At 46.2% G+C, this 11,256-nt stretch overlaps 1 long non-coding RNA gene across 1 annotated transcript; it reads right to left on the bottom strand.

Annotated features, from left to right (window-relative positions):
- Positions 1-863: 863 nt before the first annotated feature.
- On the bottom strand, positions 864-10,943 carry LOC125087131 (uncharacterized). The gene is made up of 3 exons (XR_007123363.1): positions 10,931-10,943; positions 9,533-9,534; positions 864-977 (listed from the first exon to the last, which is right to left on the bottom strand). It is a non-coding gene; the product is annotated as an uncharacterized LOC125087131 (long non-coding RNA).
- Between the last annotated feature and the right edge of the window lie 313 nt (positions 10,944-11,256).

Consider the following 11,256-nt stretch of genomic DNA (forward strand, 5'->3'; position numbering starts at 1 on the left):
GATAGCATAGGTCTCTAAGAAATTTGGAAGAAAGTCTTCCAGGATGTTGGGAGGCTAGCTGACGTTAAGGTAAGGTTATTTACTATGATCTAGTAAAACACGAGTTACGAGACCCTTCAGATGTTCATCAGTGGGCTGTATGTTTGGAGGATGACTGCTAACATATATGTTTTGAGGGGCGTAGGGGGTCATATAGAGTAGAGATAAAGTAAGTTTCCAAAGGGCTTTTCGTATGTTAGGACTTACAGGATCCTGGAGGTCTGACTAAAGTCAAGCTAAGATTGCTTCTTGCCTCTAGCAAAGCATCAACATTGGGGGGCCCGGGGGGCTCAGTGGGTTAAGCCTCTGCCTTCGGCTCAGGTCGTGATCTCGGGGTCCTGGGTTCAAGCCCCGCATCAGACTCTCTGCTCAGCAGGGAGTCTGCTTCTCCCTCTGCTCCTCCACTCACGCTCTCACTTTCTCAAATAAATAATTTTTTTAAAAGCATTAACGTGAAGGCAGTTGTGAGTTCCTTGAGGAATGTCATACTCCACCTGCCTCAGGTATTTCTGGATGGCTACAGGGTGCAAGTTCTAGAACATAAAAATAGGTGAGATTCGGTGGGGTGAGGTCCGGAGCCAATGATCAAGAAAGAGTTCTTGTGGGACGCCTGGGTGGCTCAGTTGGTTAAGCGGCTGCCTTCGGCTCAGGTCATGATCCCAGCGTCCTGGGATCGAGTCCCACATCGGGCTCCTTGCTCAGCGGGGAGCCTGCTTCTCCCTCTGCCTCCACCTACCACTCTGTCTGCCTGTGCTCATGCTCGCTCCCTCTCTCTCTCTCTAACAAATAAATAAATAAAATCTTTAAAAAAAAAAAAAAAAGAAAGAGTTCTTGAGACATCATTGGTGCAAAATGGTGGTTTATTAAAGCCCGGGGACAGGACCCAGTGGGCAGGAAGAGCTCTTGCCCTGGGGATGTGAGGAGTGGTCTGTTATATACTTGTAAGTTGGGGAGGGGATTAGGGATGGCGTAAGTCTCTAAGGAGTTTTGGAAGCAAGGTTTCTAGGGCCTTGAGGGGCTAGCTGTTGTCTGGGGAAAAGGTTATTCATTACCAGTAATAAAACCTTCTCAGTGAGACCCTTTAGATGTCTATCTGTGGGCCATATGCTCGGGAATGATTGTCAACACTATCTTGGAGGTTTAGAGATAAAGTTTCCAAAGGAATTGTTAATGTAGATTTACTGGATCCTGGCTGGGGATGGGGGATGGTCAGGTTAGGATTGTCCTTTGCCCTTAGCAAAGCCTTAAGGTGGAGGTCACTCTGCCTGTTTTAAGGGCTTGTCAGTAGGTAAAGGAAATTTAATACTTATTCTTCTGCCACATCATTCCCCCCTGAACAATTTTTTTTAAGATTTATTTATTTGACAGACAGAGATCACAAGTAGGCAGAGAGGCAGGCAGAGAGAGAGAGGAAGGGAAGCAGGCTCCCTGACGAGCAGAGAGTCCTATGCGGGGCTGGATCCCAGGATGCTGGGATCATGACCTGAGCCAAAAGCAGAGGCCTTAACCCACTGAGCCACCCAGGTGCCCCTCCCCCTGAACAATTTTGACCCTTAAATCTTTAAGGTAGTTGAAGGTGGAAGGTCTCATCTTCTGTAACTTCTTCCTGCTGAATAGGGGCTTAAAGTTGTCCCTACCTACTCGGGTCCACATTGATCAGTCGAGGAATGTGTAGGGGAGTTAGGAAAGACGTGTGGTCAAGATAATCTGTCATCATGAAGTCATTGCAGCAATGGAATCTCGGCACCAAGTAGAGAAACACTGAACAAGGCAACACATTAAGATTAATAAGGCGGTAAGAATGAGAAGCCCGAAAAGGGGATTTTTAATTATTGGCCATAGTCCTCCTTTAAACCAGGAACTTAACCAACCACTGAGGGAGAGAGAAGGATCCTGTAGAGCCTCAATCTGGGTATTCGTATCTTTTATTAGTCCTGTGACATTTTGGTGATATTCTGGGATGTACACGCAACATTCTGCTTTGATAATTGCGCATGTACCACCCTGGCTGCTGTCTGGACATCTAAGGCCATCCTGTTTTATAGGACTGCCTTGTGCATCTGTGTGACTTTGATATTAAGTAAGGAGATGCTATTTAGTGAATCACTGAGTGCCTTTGCAGTATATTTATTAAAGGCTTCTACATGCCAAATGACATCCTCTAGTTCCACAGATGGAGCAAAAATGGATGTTAAAAGTGATCATACCATTTAAAAACAGATCGTGTCCATCTTTGCTTTAAATTGGGGAGATTAGCTAGAGTAGTGATGGTTTTAGTACTGCGCCCATGAATCCAGACAGATCCTAAGGTGCAGCGACCTATCCACCCTGGAGGAAGCCAGGTCCACAGGTTAGATCCACATAACCAGTGGGTTCCGTTTGGAGCTGGCCATCTAATGCCAGGTCGCCTTACCCAATCAGTAGCAAACCAGTCAGTAGCCTGGAGTACTATTACTTGAGAACACATTTCTAATGATAGCCATCCTAGATGTCGTGTGTTATTTGCCCAAGTATGATATGTATGATTTCTTTGTTCCCGGCATAAAACTGCCTTTTGACTGAGCTGTCCAATAGTGGGTGTGACCCACAAATATGTATCCCAAATTTGATATATGCCATCCTCAGTATAGCGATAAGGAGGGTTTTGTAGCTTAGGCTCTAGTTGCTGGGTATTAATTTGTGGGCTTGTAAGGTCAATTAGGATTTTCATAGTTTGAGAGTATGAAAAAGTTTGGTTATGTCCTGGTGAACTCCATGTTTCACTGATCATGGGCCAGGAAGAAACATCTTGATTAGTGATAGATTTATCCTGGTACATAATGTCTCCATACATTATATCTGAAATATAATCCTGCAGAGAATGCCAATCAGTGCCCTATAAAGGGGAAACCCACCAGGGTAACCTGGACGTACTTGACATAGGCAAAATTCCACATATCCAACAATCTGCTTGATTTTGTAGTTCAGCATAATGCTGTGCCCACTGTAGAAAGGAAGTCAGTTAAGATAGGTGAAAGGAAGGGCGCCTGGGTGGCTCAGTGGGTTAAGCCGCTGCCTTCGGCTCAGGTCATGATCTCAGGGTCCTGGGATCGAGTCCCGCATCGGGCTCTCTGCTCAGCAGGAAGCCTGCTTCCCTTCCTCTCTCTCTGCCTGCCTCTCTGCCTACTTGTGATCTCTGTCTGTCAAATAAATAAATAAAATCTTTAAAAAAAAAAAAAAAAAAAGATAGGTGAAAGGAAGATAAAGAGGATATATACAACCTTCATTTTTGTTTGAAGAGAAGTTTGAGATCTTCTGTGGGCTCAGAGGAGTTAAGAAGGCACGTTAATTTGCTCACTGGGTTCCTTTTCCTGCTTCCTTAGCTGTATGGTCTGCTAAATTGTTTCCTTTAGATTCTAAGGTCATATCCTTTAGATGTCCTTTGATGTGAATCACCGCTACCTCCTTGGGCTCAAGAAGGGTTATGATCTCAGGCCCATTTTTGATTGGGGAGTTATGGCTTGACAGCAATCCCCTTTCCTTCCAAATAGCTCCGTGGGCATGTAGTACCAGGAAGGCATATTTGGAGTCAGTATTTTTTTTCTTTTTTTTTTTTAAGATTTTATTTATTTATTTATTTGACAGACAGAGATCATAAGCAGGCAGAGAGGCAGGCAGAGAGAGAGGAGGAAGCAGGCTCCCTGCTGAGCAGAGAGCCCGATGCGGGGCTCGATCCCAGGACCCTGAGATCATGACCTGAGCCGAAGGCAGCAGCTTAACCCACTGAGCCACCCAGGCGCCCCTGGAGTCAGTATTAATGTGTATTTTTAAGGCTTCGGCAATCGCAAAGTGCTAGTGAGCACTATGGCATACATAGCTTTTCTTATTCTTTTTATGAAAACTATTGTCATCAGTAAACCAACTGTCATTTGTATTTTTAACAGGGGCATTTTAAATCTGGCCAACTAGAGTAAGCAAGATCAATAACCTCTGAACAGTTTTGCCCTATAGAGAAAGAAGCACCATGGTCAAGTTGAGGCATACAGGTAACTAGGTTTAAAGTTTGACAAGTTTTAAGTATTATTTCTGGCATATCTGTAAGTGTAGCCCAGTATTTAATACGTCTGCCTCCCTCATCCATTGGTGGCCTTTGGTTTCTAAGAAAAATCTGGACCTGATGTGAAGTCATTACAGTCAGGGACTGTCCCATAGTGAGCTTTGAGGCTCTTTCTATGAAGAGGGCTATTCTATGCTTAGCTAAAGCATTTGTTTGCAATTACACCTCAACAGAGGTGGCTTCTAGGATAAATATGACCAAGGGATGAAACCATTAAGAAGCCCGTCGAGTGGTCCAGCCTTAACATTATCCTGAATACAGAGGATCACTGGCAAGTGGGAGAAAACTTGTCAAGAGATAAGGGGAGTCCCACATGCATCATCCAATACAATCATAAAGAAAGTGGGGTCATCCATTATCTCCACAAGTCCATAGGTAATCCTATGGAGTGTGGTATGCTGGCTTTTAGGCAATTTCATTATTCCATCTACACACAAGGTGATAGTTAAGTTATACAGTTGTTGGGGAATCAATCCCATTTTTCCAGTTGTATCATCATGTGCCATGGGGTCTTGTCACTACCCCACAGAATAAAAAGCAAGAAACGTGAAGGCCTGTTGAGCCAGAGTGATTCCATCCGGTTAAACAGTGATTTTGTTGTTGATGCAGTAGACCTTAAACTGACCCTGCCCCCGCCCCCCAGGGGAACTCACTTAAAAGCAAGTCCAGGAAACCAGTAGAATGTGGCCGACCAGTCCCTGATAACAGAGCCTAAATACAAGGGCAGGTCAGGTCAGGTAGAGATAACAGAGCCTGAAAGCAGGGATGAGTCGGGTCAGGTGGAGACATCCAATCAGTGGGGCGTGTGCATACTCTCTCCCTAGCGACCAAGGAGTGTGGGCCCCGCCTTTTGGGTGCCTTTTGGGCCAGTTCTGACCAAGGTGATAGGCTAGTTCAAATAGCTACTATGGGGTGAATTGTAACTCAATTGGCCGGCCGTGTGTGACCTAGCATGACTGCGCCGCTTTCTCTGTGTGTTGCAATCTCTTTGGCCATCTGTGTGTGGCCGGCTCAACCACATGGCCTTTGCTCTATAAAAGTTAGTCTGTGAGGCTGGGAGGGGTCGCCCCCTCTGTAAGAGGTGGCCCCAAACGGTCGGTTTGATTCTTGATGCTCGGCGTGAAATAAAGCTTTGCTTGACCTTCGCTTTGTATCAGTCTCGCTCCTTTGATCACGACCTATCATTGGGGGACCTTTCAGGCAGAGAGGCAGGCAGAGAGAGAGGGGAAGCAGGGCTCGATCCCAGAACCCTGAGATCCTGACCTGAGCCGAAGGCAGAGGCTTAACCCACTGAGCCAACCAGAAGCCCCTTCTGCACCAAAGACGTCTCAAGAATTCTTTCTTGGCTCTGGGCTTCGAATCCTAACAGTGTCTTTCCAACACCATTATGTAAAGTCCCACCACCTTGTTCTTTGGGAACTTCCTGGTATTCCTGGGTACTTGTTCTGCCATGTAAATTTTAGAGAGTTTTTGTAAAAAGTACCAAAAATCCCTACTGGCATTTTGCTGAAATTTAATGAAAACTGTACATCTATTTGTTTAGAACTGATATCAGGGTGATGAAGTTCAAGAATCCGGGTGAGGTTAGGCCAGGCGAGGTCCGGAGCTGATGGCTAAGAAAGAATTCTTAAGTCTCTGGTGCACAAAGGTGGTTTATTAAAGCACGGGGACAGGACCCGTGGGCAGGAAGAGCTCTTGCCCTGGGGATGTGAGGAGTGGTCTGTTATATACTTGTAAGTTGGGGAGGGGATTAGGGATGGCGTAAGTCTCTAAGGAGTTTTGGAATCAAGGTCTCTAGGACCTTGAGGGGCTAGCTGTTGTCTGGGGAAAAGGTTATTCATTACCGGTAATAAAACCTTTCCGTGAGACCCTTTAGATGTCTATCAGTGGGCCATATGCTCGGGAAGGATTGTGGACACTACCTTGGAGGTTTAAAAATAAAGTTTCCAAAGGAATTGTTAATGTAGACTTAAAGGATCCTGGTTGGGGGTAGGGGGTCGGTCAGGCTAGGATTGCCCTTTGCCCTTAGCAAAGCCTTAAGGTGAGGGTAGTTGAGTCCCAAGAGGAGACTCACTCTGCCTGTTTTAAGGGCTTGTCAGTAGGTAAGGAAATTTCTTCTGCCTCTGTTTCACACATCAATGGCAGCACCGAGTTCTCTTTTCTAAGAGCATTATTCATGTTTCTCTCTCTCTCTTTTTTCAGTTGGCTTTGATGTCAGGCATGATGATGTGGGAAACAAAGGCAGAAGAGAAATTATTACATTTCCTTACTACCTGCAGCCCCTGGAGAAGTCCTGGAAACAGGCAGAGTGACATTCCTCTAGGGACTCAACAGCCTCAATATTGACACTTCACTTAGGGCAAAAGGCAATCTTACCCCGATCTCCAGGATCCTGTAAGTCTACCTTAACATATAAAATTCCCTTTGGGAACTTCCTTTATTTCTGCCCCTTAGGAATGTTGGCCTGATACCCTGCTTACAGAGCTCCCAGGAGTCTCCCCAGGGGAGTGAAGAATGTCCCCTCCTGGCAGGTGCAGGAACCTTGGGATACTGTGGGGACATTGAGATGAGGAATTCACACAAATCTACAGGTATTTACAGGCATTTCTGATGGCAAGTACCTGGCCTGGTTTCTGGAGTAAAAGAATACTAAAATTTCAACCTAGAGATTCCCTATAAAAGTTCCAGCAAAGTGGATTTTAAAAGACCTATATGGCCAATCACCATTCTTATTGAGCGTAATAATCAGGCCAAATTTGTTAAAACTGGACTTGTTTTGCAAGGGAGTTAGTCTTGATTTGGCTAATCATCAATCTGAAAATAAGGCCGATTTTACAGAGTAAAGAAAAACTGTTTCAATAACACACCTTTACAGATGTTAAATTCTAGTTCTGTCTCTGAATGCTTGTTATTAACCTAAGCTAGACAACTTGAGATGAATTAAAGGAAAAAACCCATAACAGCTCATGAACAGACTATCTTCTTGCTATTCTGTGAGGGTAATACCAGTACCGGAGCAACACATGATTGTTTGAACAGCTGGAAGCTGGAATGGGTCCCCCAACAATCGTGTAACTCAAGGAACACCATGACCTATTCTGTGTGGATGAGATGGTAAAATCACTCCTGAAGCCAGGGGGTGCCCCGCTCCACATGGCGGACTGCGGACTGCGGACTGAAGAACCTAATGGGTGGCCTCACTACGCTTATGATGGGACTGGCTGATGCACTTGGGGATGCCCTATGTCTGGGACAAGTCTTCTCCCACTTCCCAGTGACTCCTCATTATTAGGAGACTGTTAAGGCAAGACCTCAAACAAAGAGGGCTTCTTAATTGTTTAACCTTTAGCCGTGATTTGCCCCAGGAACTGCCTCTAGTGATAGAAAATGGCAAGTAGAGCCTTTAGCCAAGCCGACAGCAGCCACCTTACACAAACCTGGGTACACACTAGATGGAATACACCGATCTGGGATTAATAGCTATGGCTTACCCCACAATGGCACTGTTAAGCCAAAAGGCAATTCTACGGTGGGGAAAAAAGGAAACAGTGACAACATGTGTACCAGCAGCACACAGCAGTTACAGAGGCTACCATCAGAAGTTTGCTCACAAGTCAGTGTTCTCTAGGCCACGGATGGGTTCGCTACTGACTGGACAAGGAGGCCCAGAATTACATGGCTGGCTCCTAAGAGAGCCCAATGGCTGTGTGGCTCTAACCTTAGCCATGGCTTTCCCCCAGGCCGGATAGACCACTGCACTCTGGGTTTTGCCTGGATGGACAGACCCAGTATTAAAACCATTATCAACCCAGACAACCTTCCACGATGAAAACAATGGTGGACACGTTCTGTGTTTCACTGGTATGACCACCTTAGTGTCCACGTTTACTTCTCTTTAGGACGAAGGGTTTTGTTTTGCACAAGGAAGCTCTTCATAGCAGTCAAAGCCCTAAAGGACACTCAAAATAGCATTTCCCTATTAAATACTGAAGTAACACAACTGTGCAGAGCACATGTGTGACACAGAAAGCCGGAGATGTTTTAGCTGCTGCACAAGGTGGATCTTGTGCTGTGACAGAAACAGAATGCTATGTACACATGTCAGCTTGTCACAGTAGTGTTTCTGGGTTCCCCCCTGACCCGAATATTCAACTAGGCCTTTGAACGATCCCACTCTTTCCTTTAGTAATGGCTGAACTCGGGAGTATAAGATTTTTGGTCACCGATGAAACCACTCTTATTTGGGCTTCTGCCTCTTCTTCGTTTTGTTACAATAAGTACGCTTTGCACTTTTCTACCACGTCTCTCCACCTGGTGCCAAGACCCCTTCTGCACCGTTAGGTCAAGCCAGCAGATGATCCTCTCCACTACGGCAGATCCGTACTTGTGGTCTCCCTCCCATGCAGCTGCCACTGCCTTAAGTGCTCTCTCTATATGTGAGTCCCTGGCAAACTGAATGGGGTCCACAGGTGGGGACATCTCTACAACCCCGCGGAGCGGGAAGAAGTCACAGAAGACCTTTCGTCGTCGGCAACTATAAGATTTAAGGGTAACGACTGCTCAGGGGGAAGTGATGTGGAGAATTAATGCAAAAGGAAAATCCAATTTCCTTGCAACCTACGAACAAGTCCTTGAGACGGCCAGAGTGACATTCCTCTAGGAACTCACTGCCCCGATGTTCCTACTTTGCTAAGGGCAAAAGGCAACCTTAGCTCAACGTTAGCCCTACTTCCATGATCCTGTTAACCTCCTTGAAGATATAAATATTCCTCAGGAAACTCCCTTCAACTCCACCCCCCAAGACGTATATAACAATCATCCTCCAAGCGTAAGGCTCATTGATACACACTTAAAGGTCTCAAAACTAAGCTTTTACTACACAGCAATAAATGCCTTTTGCTAGTAACAGCCAGTCCCTCAAGGTCCTTAAAACGTTGATAACAAACTCCTTAGAGACTGATGCTATCTGTAAGTGCCCCTCAACTTGAAAATATATAACCAGCCTACTCCTCCCAACCCCGGGGCAGCTTGCCCCGTCCCTGGCTCCTGTCCCCGTGCTTTGGTAAAACTACCCTCTTTGCACCAAAGACGATTCCAAGTTCATTCTTGACCATCAGCCACCAGACCCCATCTCTCTGGACCTGAGCTGGCTTTCAGAACAACTCCTTTTGAAACTGACCTGTTCCTGTTGAAATTCCTGTTAGGAATTTCTTTTTGTTCTAAAGAAAAAGCTTAGTAATGGGGAGAGGAGTCAAGATGGCGGAGAAGTAGCAGGCTGAGACTACTTCGGGTAGCGGGAGATCAGCTAAATAGCTTATCTAAAGATTGCAAACACCTACAAATCCAACGGGAGATTGAAGAGAAGAAGAACAGCAATTCCAGAAACAGAAAATCAACCACTTTCTGCAAGGTAGGACTGGCGGAGAAGTGAATCCAAAGCGACGGGAAGATAGACCGCGGGGGGAGGGGCCGGCTCCCGGCGAGCGGCGGAGCAACGGAGCAAAATCAGGACTTTTAAAAGTCTGTTCCGCTGAGGGACATCGCTCCAGAGGCTTAACCGGGGTGAAGCCCAGGCGGGGTCAGCGCGGCCTCAGGTCCCGCAGGGTTGCAGAAGGATCGGGGGTGTCTGAGTGTCGCAGAGCTTACCGGTATTAGAACGGGGAAGCCGGCTGCAGAGACAGAGCCGAGGAGTGACTCTCAGCTCAGGGTTGCCTTGAACCGGTTGCAGGCTCGGTCAGCTCGGATGCGGCCGGAGGCCAGGGTGACGGGAGTCATTTGGCGCTGTTCTCTGGGGGCGCACTGAGGAGTGGGGCCCCGGGCTCTCGGCTCCTCCGGGCCGGAGACCGGGAGGCCGCCATCTTTATTCCCGTCCTCCGGACTCTACGGAAAGCGCTCAGGGAACAAAAGCTCCCGAAAGCGAACCCGAGCGGATGACTCAGCGCGGCCCCGGGTAAGGGCGGTGCAACTCCGCCTGGGGCAAAGACGCTTGAGAATCACATGCACCCGAATGTTTATAGCAGCAATGTCTACAATAGCCAAACTATGGAAAGAACCTAGATGTCCATCTACAGACGAATGGATAAAGAAGATGTGGTATATATACACAATGGAATACTATGCAGCCATCAAAAGAAATGAAATCTTGCCATTTGCGACGACGTGGATGGAACTAGAGGGTATCATGCTTAGCGAAAGAAGTCAATCGGAGAAAGACAACTATCATATGATCTCCCTGATATGAGGGAGAGGAGATGCAACATGGGGGGTTGAGGAGGTAGGAGAAGAGTAAATGAAACAAGATGGGATTGGGAGGGAGACAAACCATAAGTGACTCTTAATCTCACAAAACAAACTGAGGGTTGATGGGGGGAGGGGTTGGGAGAGGGGGTGGGGTTATGGATATCGGGGAGGGTATGTGCTACGGTGAGTGTTGTGAAGTGTGTAAACCTGGCGATTCGCAGACTTGTACCCCTGGGCATAAAAATATATGTTTATAAAGCTGTAAAAAAAAAAAAAAAGAAAGAAAGAAAGAAAGGATGAATCCCCAAGTTTTGTAGCAACATGGACGGGACTGGAAGAGATTATGCTGAGTGAAATAAGTCAAGCAGAGAGATTCAATTATCATATGGTTTCACTTATTTGTGGAGCATAACAAATAGCATGGAGGACAAGGGGAGATGGAGAGGAGAAGGGAGTTGAGGGAAATTGGAAGGGGAGGTGAACCATGAGAGACTATGGACTCTGAAAAACGATCTGAGAATTTTGAAGGGGTGGGGGGTGGGAGGTTGGGGGCACCAGGTGGTGGGTATTGTAGAGGGCACGGATTGCATGGAGCACTGGGTGTGGTGCAAAAATAATGAATAATGTTATGCTGAAAAAAATAAAAAAAATTAAAAAAAAAAAAAAAAGAAAAGAAAAAGCTTAGTAATGGGATCCCAGACATCAAAATGCTTTGAGGGTAACCCTCTGTACCCATCTTGTGGCATCCTCTGGTGTTATATTTAAAAACTACCTCTCCTCACATGCCCTTTTTTTTTTTTTTAAGATTTTATTTATTTGACAGAGAGAGAGAGAGAGAGAGAGAGATCACAAGTAGGTGGAGAGGCAGGCAGAGAGAGAGA

The sequence above is a fragment of the Lutra lutra genome, chromosome 1 (assembly GCF_902655055.1).
Source record: "Lutra lutra chromosome 1, mLutLut1.2, whole genome shotgun sequence".
Lineage (NCBI taxonomy): Eukaryota > Metazoa > Chordata > Mammalia > Carnivora > Mustelidae > Lutra > Lutra lutra.